A 12459-nucleotide genomic window follows, 5' to 3' on the forward strand; every position below is an offset into this window, starting at 1 on the left:
AAACAGAACCACTCATTCCGCTTCAATTAAAAAAATGTGATAAGGCTGTTGTACTTCCCCCAAATAAGATAGATGCCCTAAAATCTATGTTCAAGTATATCCCTGAAGTTGATAAGGAATACTACGAGTGTATTTTCCTCCAAAAATAAGATTTAATTTGTTTTTTTTTTGTAGTTAACAAAGTTCTATGTTAATTTTTTAAATAAGTAAAATTTTCTTGCTATATCAAGGTTCTATGTTTTTTTTTCAAATACCTTTTCTTCTAATACAAAAACCAATTTTTTGTTAATTTTTTCTTTAAATCACCTTTAATACATTTGTACATTTTTAATTTAAATTCAAATTTAAAATATATAAAACAATTTGATTTTTATGAAAGCTCATTTTTTTAAATCGATTTTTCTCAAATTAGCAATATTGTTACATACAACCTTGTAATATTAGGATAACGAATTGTCGGCTGCTTTCATCACAAGAAAACAGTTTACAAGGTGCACAAAAAACACTATTATTTAGTGATAATGGGTAAAGTAACCACGGGCGATGAATTTGGTCTTGATTAGGAAATGTGCGATAATAATAAGTTTCTGAAAATTTCCTATTATTTATATCTCTGGGGAAGTTAATTTTTGTAATTTGCTGAGGAAAATTTTTAACAACAAATTGAACTTCACGTGGATTCATATTTGCAGGCCATTTTCCAGGATCATCTGAAACCAAGTAGATGCTGGAGCTTCCTACACTGCAATCCAGATTATCTAGAACATTAATTGTTGTGTCTTGGTTGGTGGTTTCAGGTTCAGGCGTTTCAGCATCAGCACTCGCACTATCGCTATTATTGTCATCAAATCCTCCGTCTCTATCCGCAGGAATATTCAATTGTTTGGTACTTTTTTCTATAGTTTAGACTTCGCTTGAAGTTTAAGGTCCTAAATTTATATCCGAGTCTTCTATATTTTCATGTATGTTTTTCATCAAAAATGATGAGAGCACCGCTAAGTTTTTTTCTCCTCAGTTTTTGCCTCTTTTATTTTTCTATATTGAAAGCCGTTTTCTTTTTCTTTCGGACATTTTAAAATTACCACTTAAGAACGAAGCCGGGTGAATTTAACAAAATAAATCCAAACACACTTCAAATAAGTTGTCCAAATAATGTTTCTCCAAATAATATGTAGCCGTAACGCGTATACGAGTAAAATTGCTCTGATCTCGACGTTACTTCGAAATACAGTACCTACTGTGCAAAAGAAACGGGTACACTACTATAATATACTTTTAGAATAAAAATAGTAAAATATAGTACTATCAAATAAATAAATTGTTATTTGGCTATTGTCACGTAACTACAATTAGTGCATAATGTCAAAAGTTACCCAGGTAAAAAAATTACACAGGACTAGTTGTGGAAGAAAATTCGCAGACTCTTTTTTGCAGAGCCTGTTGTAAAAATGTAAAGGTCAAATATATTCTGTAAGGGTCAAGTTTAAATTTTTGTATCACTAATTGCTTATTCTTATTATAAAATATCGTTAAATTTAGGATAGGATCTTGTAAGGAAATTATTTTAATTCTTAATATCGAGTAGTTGGTAGGTATAGATTGCATGACGCTTATCCATCGTCATCGACATCGATCACTACGTGCATCTATTTTTTATCATATGCTTATGCCCCATCCACATCAGCATCAAATTAAAATTTTTTCTTCGCAAGGCAGGATTTTGTATGGCTTCAATTTTATTTTTCATACTGTTTAGCTCTGGCATTGCAGTTTTTAATTCGTTCTTCATGAAGTTCTCCATTAGTTGCAGTACATTCTGTTGTTCTGTATCCCTTTTCATTCTTTGAGATATTATAATTTTTGTTGTTTTCTCTGTTTTCAGTTTTTCTATTTTCTCATTTACATTTAGTAGATCCTCATTTACATCCTTCCTTGCATATACTTTAAGATATTTTCCAGAACACAACATGTTAAGACTAGCTTGGATCAGACCAAAGTAAAAAATTCCAGTAGTGCAAAGACTCAAAATTTACTCGCTGAAACTTTTTCCAACAGCCAAAAGACAACGGCCCAACAAGAATTTTGTTTAGAATTATGTGAAAAATTCGATCATGCCGACATTCCTTATCTAAACTGAATAATCTTAGACTTGATCATTTAGTGAGAAACATACGAAAAAGTATGTTCCAGATAAGAGCACTTTAAGAAAAAACTACGTAGATAAGGTATTTCAATAAACCATGGACAGTATCCGTCAAATAACCATGTCAAAGGGACAGTTACATTTATTTTCATGTAGATGAAACTACCGATTCATGAGGTCGTTACGTTGCTAGTTTGTTGATTGGTGTTTTGAGAAGTGAAAAATATGGTACGTCGTATTTACAGTCGTATTGCAGTTGAAAGAATTATTTTAATGTCATCTGATACTGCTTCATACATGAACAAAGCTTCATCAAATTTAAAAATATTGGAACGTTTAATAATCCCACTTTCTTCTGGCACCAATTCCCCCTCAAAGTGACATCGCAGCTGTTTTTATCCACGAATAGATGTTCTAGATAGCGCCAGCGAAGTCATGAACGTCGAGTCAGCACTTTCATCACGAAATTAAGAGAATGCCAGATAGAATTGTCGAGATATTGAGTGGACAAAGAAGTTAAAAATTTATTTCTGATTTTAAATGAATTATTTAATAATGTTAATAAATGTATTGTCACCTTTATGAGTACAATATTATAGAGGAACACTGCCAAATTTACATTTTCCCCACAACCTGTAGTAACTGGATGGGGAACATGGGTAAATGCAGTTACATTTTGCACTAAAAACCGCGATACAATTAAAAATATTGTTAACAACTTCTCAGATGATGCTAACTCTATTATAGAAGCCACTAACTTTCATCCCAATAAGCGTTCATCTATATATACATATATATATATATATATATATATATATATATATATATATATATATATATATATATATACACTCGCGATCATAAAATCCGGGTCACCTGGAAAATTTCAAGTTTCTGGAAAACGTATTTTTTATTTGTCATCAATGTTTGTTTTGAAAGAAAAAAACGGTTTTTTATTGTTTTTATTGAAAAAGTTGAAAACAAACAAAATTGTTGATAAAACAGGCATACGAAAAAAATAATGGAACATACAGAACGTGGTAAAATATCAGTGAAATTTCAATGACTAATATCGTGTATTGCCTCCACTTGCTCTAATGACCTCTTGCAGACGACGGGGCATACTCTCAATTTTTCTCCGGATTACATGTTGTGGTATGTTATTCCACTCTCTCACTAACAGATCCTTAAGCTCCTGTCCGTTGTTAGGGAGGAGATGTTAGGGGTTGAATACGTTTTTTCAAATCGTCCCAGATATGTTCGATGGGATTCAGGTCCGTAGACCTAGCTGGATAGGGTAACCTCGTAATTCCAACCTCGTCCAAGTATTGCATACTGATCGTGGCAACGTGCTTTCGCGCGTTGTTCTGCATAAAAACAACGTTTTCTCCAAGCCTTGCCATGGTATGCATAACATGTTCTTCCAGAAGACCCATTTTCTACCCATTTTCGATGAAGGGTAATTCTGTGCGGAAGTCGGATGATACACCTCCCTAAGCCATGACCGAGCCTCCACCAAATGGCATTCTTGGAGCAATGCAAGCTTGTGAAAATCATTCGCCGGTTCTCCTCCAAACTCTTACACGTCCATCGGATCCAGTTAGGCAGAAACGGAATTCATCTGAGAATAACTCTTTGCTCCAATCGTTAATTCCCCAATGCGCGTATTGTCGAGCAAAAGCTAGTCGTGCAACTCGATGCGCTAGGCGAAGTAGCGGTCCTCTAGCCATTACCCAAGAAGATAGTCCAAAAGTACGAATTCTTCTCCTGACTGTTGCAATGCTAACATTGCCATTTCGTACTTCCTGTAGACGATTTCGATGCATAATCGCAGTTGAGGTCCGGTTTCGTAAAGCCTGAAACACAAGAAAACGGTCATCTCGTACCGTGGTCATTCTTCTTCGTCCAGAGCCAGGTCGTCTGGATAGCAAACCCTTCTCCTGAAAGCGTTGAAGCACTCGTTGAACCGTAGAAAGGCTTACGCCAACAGTTCTTGCGACTTGCCGTTGAGTGTGACCGTCTTTCACAAGAGCAACAATTTGTGCCGTTTCAACAACAGTCAAGGGTATTTTTGGCAAAAAATAAACAATAATAAACACTAATAATGGCACTAATAAACACTAATGGTGGCAATAATAAACGTTTGTTCGTTGCGTTTGAACAGAAAGTCGAAGCACAAATGAGACATTTAAAACAAGCGGCAGTTACAGGTACCGTTCATTTTGGGAAGTGTGCGCTTTCCCGCGAAATCGGCACTATTGAAATTCTTTGTTGCAAAGGAAACCGCTAAGACTGCAACAATTCTCAGAAGCATGCATTAGTTTGTATTTGTATTATTATTATTTACGATAAAGCTCGTTAAAAATGAAATATCGGTGATTTTCAAGGTGACCCGGATTTTATGATCGCGAGTGTATATATATATATATATATATATATATATATATATATATATATATATATATATATATATATATATATATATATATCGAGAAAAGGAATACGACCGTCTATCCAATATAAATTAAGGATCACTCGATGAGTGGTGGATTTTTCGGTCAAAAGGTGGAGAGAAAAAAGACAAAGAAGGTGGCTACTTCATCTATTTATTGAAGACATTTCGCTTTCTAATCAGAAAGCATCATCAGTTCATCTAAAAAGAACAATATGAAAAACCAAATATCCATAGAAAAGTTATTATAATTGTGTTACCTTAAAAAGACATCTAACAGTCGATGATATTAAATATGTAAAGAAGCTTACGACAATGGACATTATAAGATTATGTTGTATACACAATTAATTGAAACTAAACACAGTGTACAAATTGACTCAAACTTAGCACAGCTAAAGACCATGTGGTAATTGTACATGTATATAATTTTTATATACAAACATTTATAAATTTTCCTTTTTCTTTAGTTTTATCTAAGCAATCAATAAAAAGACTTTTCAATCAAATACTTTAAATAGCTTTTACAAATTAGAAGTCGCAATTTTCAGATTTGAAGATTTTTTCCAACTCAACCATTTTATTCATAAATTCAGGTGAAGGTGTTGTTAAACCCCCTTCACTCAAATGAGTCATCCAAATATACTTATTTGAATCAGATGACTTTAAATGTTTGTCAGGCTGCCAAATTTTCTAGTCCATCATACTCTATATCTTTGCAATCAAGTTCAGTTCATCAAAGTTTTCATCAATTTTAAACGAAGAAAAATATTTGGCACATAAATGTAATCTTCCATAGGAGCATCAGGAGTAATATCTTCTTCCACAAGAATGTATGATCGTTAACGATACTTTAATTCTAAAGCGTTACGGTGATCATAAAGGCCACCTTTTGCCCTAATTACCCCAAAATTTTTTAATATCTTGATTCAATCGGTAGAAGATATTTTGTGCCAAATCTGTCATTTAGATCAGTAAATAAAAGCTGGAGTGACGTATTAGTCATTATGATACCTAAAATAAATTGCAAAATTAAAAGAAAACATAAATAACTATAAATAATTATCCTTACAGTATCTTTTTGAAATAGAAGTAATGTTGTTTTGCCTTTGACCCTTAAGTTTATAATATGTGTGGTCATCAAATTAACAATGTTATCTTGGGTGCTTAATGCTAACCCATAAGCGTTTATTCTCTCCCTGGTATCAGTTGGTATATCATATTTGACGTTTAAGACGTCAAACCAATTAAGTCAAAGATTAAAATTATTGTTTGAAAATAATTTTTTGCCATTTCACTTTTTGCAGCTCCTTGGACGTTAAGAGTATTAGTGATCTTATGACATATCGTAAGATTTGACGAGATAGTTACATCTATAATTTCTTCGATTATAGATTTGCTTGCTTTCTTTTCTTTTAGTATAAAACCTTGGCCAACAAAATGGTTTCTAATTAACTGAAAACTGGAAACCTACAAAAGTTGTACAGAATTATTAAAACATAATAATTCAGGAAAAACTAACTCAGTTGTTCTCGAAAATTTTACTGCTAACTGTGCCAATCACTTGAAATATGAAATGTTTTAAGGTTTATTTCATCGAACTCTCTTACAAACAATCAGACAATATATTCATGTGAATACCAAATTATAATACCTGATGATTCTGCATAGTTTCTGCAAGCTTTAAACAATCCTCTTAATATTATATCTTGGAGATAACTGTATGGCATGAGAGTTTCATCATTTGCCTTATCATATAAATAATTCTTTTTAATTTTTATCTCATCAAAGGACATTACACAGACTTTGTCTATATCAGGCATTTCATTTAATTTCATAAAGTTGAAAATACTCTAAATAATATTTATAATAATATTTAAGTCAGCTCTGGTAAACAAGTTGATTTAGTTCACGAATCGGAGCCGGTTTTTTAACTAGTTCGCTCATGAACTATGCAAGCCTAATAAGATGAGAGCCGACTTTATTACAGGATCTATCTATGTAAAAGGCTATGATGACAGTGGCATCTCACACTGTAAGTCCAGTCAACTAACGGCGCCATCTAAGAAATAAATATGAACTACCTTATTTCAATCATATTTTGTTCTTGAAACGATACGTTTAATTAATAATACTGTATTAATTATATATTAATATAATTAATAATTAATTTTAATATTTTTAAGGTAGAATTTATTTATAAAACAATGTAAAGCTTTACGTTATTTTAGATTTAAAACCTTTTTCCTAGCGCCATCTAGGAAAGAAAATCTGAACTATTCAAATCTGACATTTCATTCATATTTTGTTCTTGTAATGACACCAAACAATATAGATGCATATGCTTCTATATTCTTTGATGATATGTTCAAATAAAAATATTAATTACATAGATAATTCATAATACGAATATTTTTTTTTTTTTTTCGCAAAATTGACAAAAACCTTGGTTGCTCTAATTTAAAGGTAAGATTTATTTTGCAAAATAATTTATGTTAGTTTATATTTATTTGGTTTATATGCAAGAAAGTACATGTTGGTTTTGTACGTAGATCGATTTAATAAGACATCATTTAATTTTTTTAAAACTTTTTTATAACAACTCGAGAAATACCGGATCCAGTTGGGTAATTTTGATCTTAAAATATTTGTATAAATCTGACATTTCAATCATATTTTGTTTTGAAACGATACAATTGATTTATTGATAACAATTTTGATTAATGACGTATAATATATATTACAACTCATACGTCACCGGTTTATAAATTTATAAATATTTATTAAAATTATATATATATATATATATATATATATATAATTTTATTTAATATAGATTAAAATCTTTATTAAATATATTTATTTAATAAAGAAATAACATTGTATATAACTCGAACTCGTGGCTGAAAGACCTGAGGAGATGGTTCGACCGCTCATCCGCAGAGATCTTTCGCGCAGCAGTTTCCAAAACTACAATTGCCATTTGGATCGCCAACCTTCGAAAGGAGACGGCGCAATGAGAAGAAGATTGTTTATAAAGAAATAAAGGCTTTATAAAATTTACAAAATAATATATATTTTCTTTAAATGATTTAGAGCGTGTATTTATTATATACCACTTCTACATATTTCGTAATGACATTGCTTCCTTGTATCAAACTGATATGCTAATTTGGGCACTTTTTTATTTATTTTAGTATTTTTTTGTCAATAAATAGACTTTCTTTTGTATTTTTTATCCCATTTAGGAATGTGTTCACATGCACTTTATTGTTATTTATATTATTAACCTAACCTAACATGTTTGTTTATAAGCAACTGTACGGAAAGAATTGCTAACACTATTTTGCGATAAAAAGTCGTATTGATGATTTAAATAGTTTTTTAATGTTTTGTGGTGTGTGTAGAATAGATCGTCGGGTCGTGACGTATGATACATCATTGGAAAAGAGAAGGGGTAGCGAATATGTTTAGACGGAAAAAGGCACACATAGCGGCAATGCCAAAAGGGTATTATATCACATCTCCGTTGTTATTGGTCCGATTGGAGCGTGTGATGTGTTAAATGAAAGGTAAGGAAATAACGGATATATTAAGATAGAAAAAACAAATAAGGCAGCTACCAAAAGGGCAGTACAGAGTATCTTCAATATTAATGAACATTAGTACACTATGGTACCTTCATTAGGACACTATGAATAAAAATATATTTACTGTAAGACAAATTTTGATTTATTGACTTAAAGGAAGCCTCAGGCTGAGTACAAAATAAACAACTGACTGAATCCTAACATGCGATATAGCAAATGAAAGGGGACGATATAACGAATATATGAAGATGAAAAAAACAAACAAAGCGACTACCAAAAGGGCGTTACACAGCATTTCGTTATTAATGAACGTATAGGGCACAAGAGATCACATGACACTATGGATGATAATAGATACACTATAAGGTAAAATTTGCTTTATTGACCTGAAGAAGGTCTCTGACTGAGAACAAAGTAAACAACTAGCCGAATCCTAGCATGACTTATCAAACAAAACGACATGAGAGAGACATGTAGTAGATTATATAGTGTGCCATTGAGAGAAAAAAAAATTATACAGGATATAGTAAAAAAATGATCAGAAGAGGAGCAGATCATACTTTATATTTATATATATATATTTAGGGATTCTACAGTATTCACTGCCTTCCCTCGCTCAACCGTTTCCATCTCTCTCTGTTGTTCCATTCTCCATCGTTTAGGCCTCTCTTACTCATGGCGTCGTCTACTTCGTTCCTCCAGGATTTTCGGGGTCGTCCTCTTTTCCTCCTTCCTATGGGGCTCCATTCGGTAATTCTGTTTATCCATCTGCTGTCACTAGTTCTTCTTACATGTCCATACCACTTTAGTTTTTTTTGTTCTATGTATGTTAGTATGTCTATTTCTATTGATGTTCTTTGCTTTATTTCGTCATTACTTCTATCCATTCTTGTTACTCTGCAGCATCTTCGCAGGCATTCCATCTCTATTGCTACTATCTTACTGCTGTTTTTCTTGTTTATGATCCAATTTTCAGCCCCATATGTCATAATACTTCGCACTAATGTTGTGTAAATCTGTGTTTGTTTCTTCATATTTAGGTGTCTATCAAACCATACTGAGTTAAGTTGTCGGATTGCTGTTCTTGTTTGTCCTAATCTTTGTGTAATTTCTTCCTCTGTTGTTGCCTTTTTCGTGATTATAAACCCCAGGTATTTGAATTTATCCTTTCCTTTGATTGTTACGTTGTCATCAATCTGTAGATCTTCTATGTCTTCTTCACTTGTAGATAGGTACTCTGTTTTCGCGAGGTTAATATCTAGGCCAGCCTTGGTATATTCTTCTTGTAGTTTTTTCATCATGTAGCTGAGGTCGTCTTGGTCTTGTGCAATCACTACTTGATCGTCTGCAAAACTTAATGTATATAGGTATTCGTTCCGTACCGGTACTCCTATGCCTTCGCATTTTCTTTTCCATGTAGTCAAGGCTTTCTCTAAGTATATTTTGAATAGGGTTGGAGATGTGGAACAACCCTGCAGGAGCCCTTTTGTTGTGGTGAAGTCTCCTATGATTCTTGTTCCCATTTTAATGGACACTTTATTTTCTTTATACAGAGCTTTTGTAGCTTCTACGAGTTCCGTCTGTATTTCTAATTTGTACATTGCCTCCCATAGTTCTGACCTTGGTACAGAGTCATACGCCTTTCTCAGGTCCACAAGGACTTTCTTAGGTCCACTTTATATTTACTTGGTTTAAATGAAAGCATTCTAACAAGCAGAATTACTAGTCCTTTACTAAAGTACAAAATACTCCATGTCTAAATGTCTAAAAGACAGTTATTACTATCATATTAAAGAAATCTTTTATTTTGACAAATGACATTAAATATTTTTGTATAATATAACAATAACCTATAAATGCCTAATGCCTATAAGATCCTATGTGTTACTTATATACCTAATCCTAGATTAAAAATTAAAATAAGATCATTGAAAAAGTATAATGTTGAATTTAATTTAATTGTTATTTAAAGAATATTATAATCCATAATACTTATCTTACAATATGGAAGAACCATTAGATATAGCTAATTTGGATAGTACAAATAATACAGAAATAGATTTATTACTTATGAATATTATCAGTATACAACAAAACAATAATCAGGAAGATTTACTAATTAAGAATAATAATAATACCAATAACAATGTTCACTAAATAAAACAGAACATACAACAAATTTGATCAAATATGTATATAATTATAAATATAGAGTTAGAGCTAGATGTCTTTCTACATATAATTTGACAGGTTACATCAAAATAATGGTAACTTAAGTTCTCTGTCCTGTATTTAATTTAAATACAGGCGGCCTATATTTTATTAAAAGACAAAAATAAAGGACACAAAACTGCTAATGCAGGTATGTCAAAATAAAGGTGTTTTTATTACAGGACGACATAAAACAGCTCTTCAATAACTCTCTAATACTATATAATTTAATTTTTAACTGTCAACAAAAATGTAATATATGATGACAAGTATGAATGTGATGGAAATACAGATATCGCCACCACAGTACATATTTCTTTGTCCATAACAATAACATGACATTTAGATAACATGAATAATTGTTTAATTATATGTGTAGATGGAACCTAATTTTTCTAATTCAATAAGTTCTTGAAAAGGCATAACTTTGATTATTTGGTAAACCTACAGTATATGTCACAAAAAGTTAAACAAAAATGATTAAAACATGTTTGTCAATAAATTCATTGCATGAATACAATATATTATAATCTGTAGGTCATATTTCAATAAAATAAATCAAAAACTTGTTGAGCAGCACTGATTGGCACAACAGAGCAGTAAAATGTTATACATAAAGATGTTGTAGAAGATATCTTCACTTACTTGGTCAACTAGTAATAAGTAATCAGCATTAAATAGCACAGCTGTCTTCATACATGGCTTCAACTACAGTTAAAGGATCAATGGGCCTAAAAACATTGATTTAAGTGTGTGTTTGAGATATCAAACAAAATCAGCAATATCATATAATAACCACTTGTACTTCATCTTCAATAACTTTGAAATCCAATGTGCCAATAAAATGTTAAATCCTTAGAAAAAAAATTAGCTTTATGTATACACATTATACTTAATATTCTTGGGTAAACTATCTCATATTACATTATGTCTTTCAAGAGATGTTGATAATGTGCATTGAAGTTTATATAATCATTGCTCAATATTGAATGGATAAATCCATATCTTGCATGTTATAAGAATATATAAGTAGGTAGGTAATTTCCTAAAATTATATCTGATACTGGTGGTTCCCCTGCAATAATAGGGCCTTCTCTAGTAACAATCTGTTTTGATGAGGGAACCACTACACTTATGATATAAAGGTGAATAAGCAATTACTAAGTTTCAATTTTATCATTTAAAAATCCCCATTCGCTTTAGAATTCAACTGTTAGCTCATAGCTTCTTGCTTCTCCATAGATTCTAACTTGATGAGCCCTAGCATTTTATACAGATAGATTTTGTTTACCCTCATTGTAAATATATATTATGAATTTGTAATTAGATTATGTAATAAATAAAAATGCAACTTCATTGAATCAATAAAATCTGTACCACAAATACGTAGTTTTAAAATTTTTTTTATTGTATGCAACATTTTCTTTACAATTTTTCGGAGCCCACATCTTTCAGAAAAAATAATTAACAATAAAAATATTCAAAAACTTACATTAATATACTGTTTGATAAATTTCTAGTTGGCACAGTATCTTTTATCAGCTGTCTACGTTTTGAATCGAAATTAATAAAATCCTTTTGATGAAAATGTTCACTGCATATAAGTGCAGTAGTGAAAGATATTGTTTTTCCAACTACACTAATCCATTTGTTGCGTAATTCTTCTGACTTAGGAAATCTGAAGTAGGTACATAATGATTGATTTAATTTATATTAAAAATTAAAGGAACTTTTAGAAATACTGTTTTTTTAAATATTATTCAAGAACATCAACTGCTTACTTATGGAATGATACATTTTCATATACACTTGATTGTTCTTTTCCACAAATGCAACACTTCTTTACCATTTTCAAATTACGCACATAAAATAGGTACTCAAAATACCACAACGGTAATGCTAAGGGTAAAAAAGGAAAAAGGAGAAAGGAAAGGAGACTAAACTGTAAACTTGAATTGAAATTTTAAATATTTGTTATGACGTTGATCGTTGACGTATATCTTCTATCTTCTTCTTTTCACTTTTGGCTCAGGCTCCGAGACTCCGAGATGTTTTGGCACTGG

The 12459-nt window shown here is 31.4% G+C and overlaps 1 long non-coding RNA gene across 1 annotated transcript; it reads right to left on the reverse strand.

Moving 5' to 3' along the window:
• Positions 1-4735: 4735 nt before the first annotated feature.
• Positions 4736-12364, reverse strand: LOC140439919 (uncharacterized). The gene is made up of 5 exons (XR_011950755.1): positions 12178-12364; positions 11889-12074; positions 11042-11127; positions 5668-6065; positions 4736-5609 (listed from the first exon to the last, which is right to left on the reverse strand). It is a non-coding gene; the product is annotated as an uncharacterized lncRNA (long non-coding RNA).
• Between the last annotated feature and the right edge of the window lie 95 nt (positions 12365-12459).

Source organism: Diabrotica undecimpunctata, chromosome 1 (assembly GCF_040954645.1).
Source record: "Diabrotica undecimpunctata isolate CICGRU chromosome 1, icDiaUnde3, whole genome shotgun sequence".
NCBI lineage: Eukaryota > Metazoa > Arthropoda > Insecta > Coleoptera > Chrysomelidae > Diabrotica > Diabrotica undecimpunctata.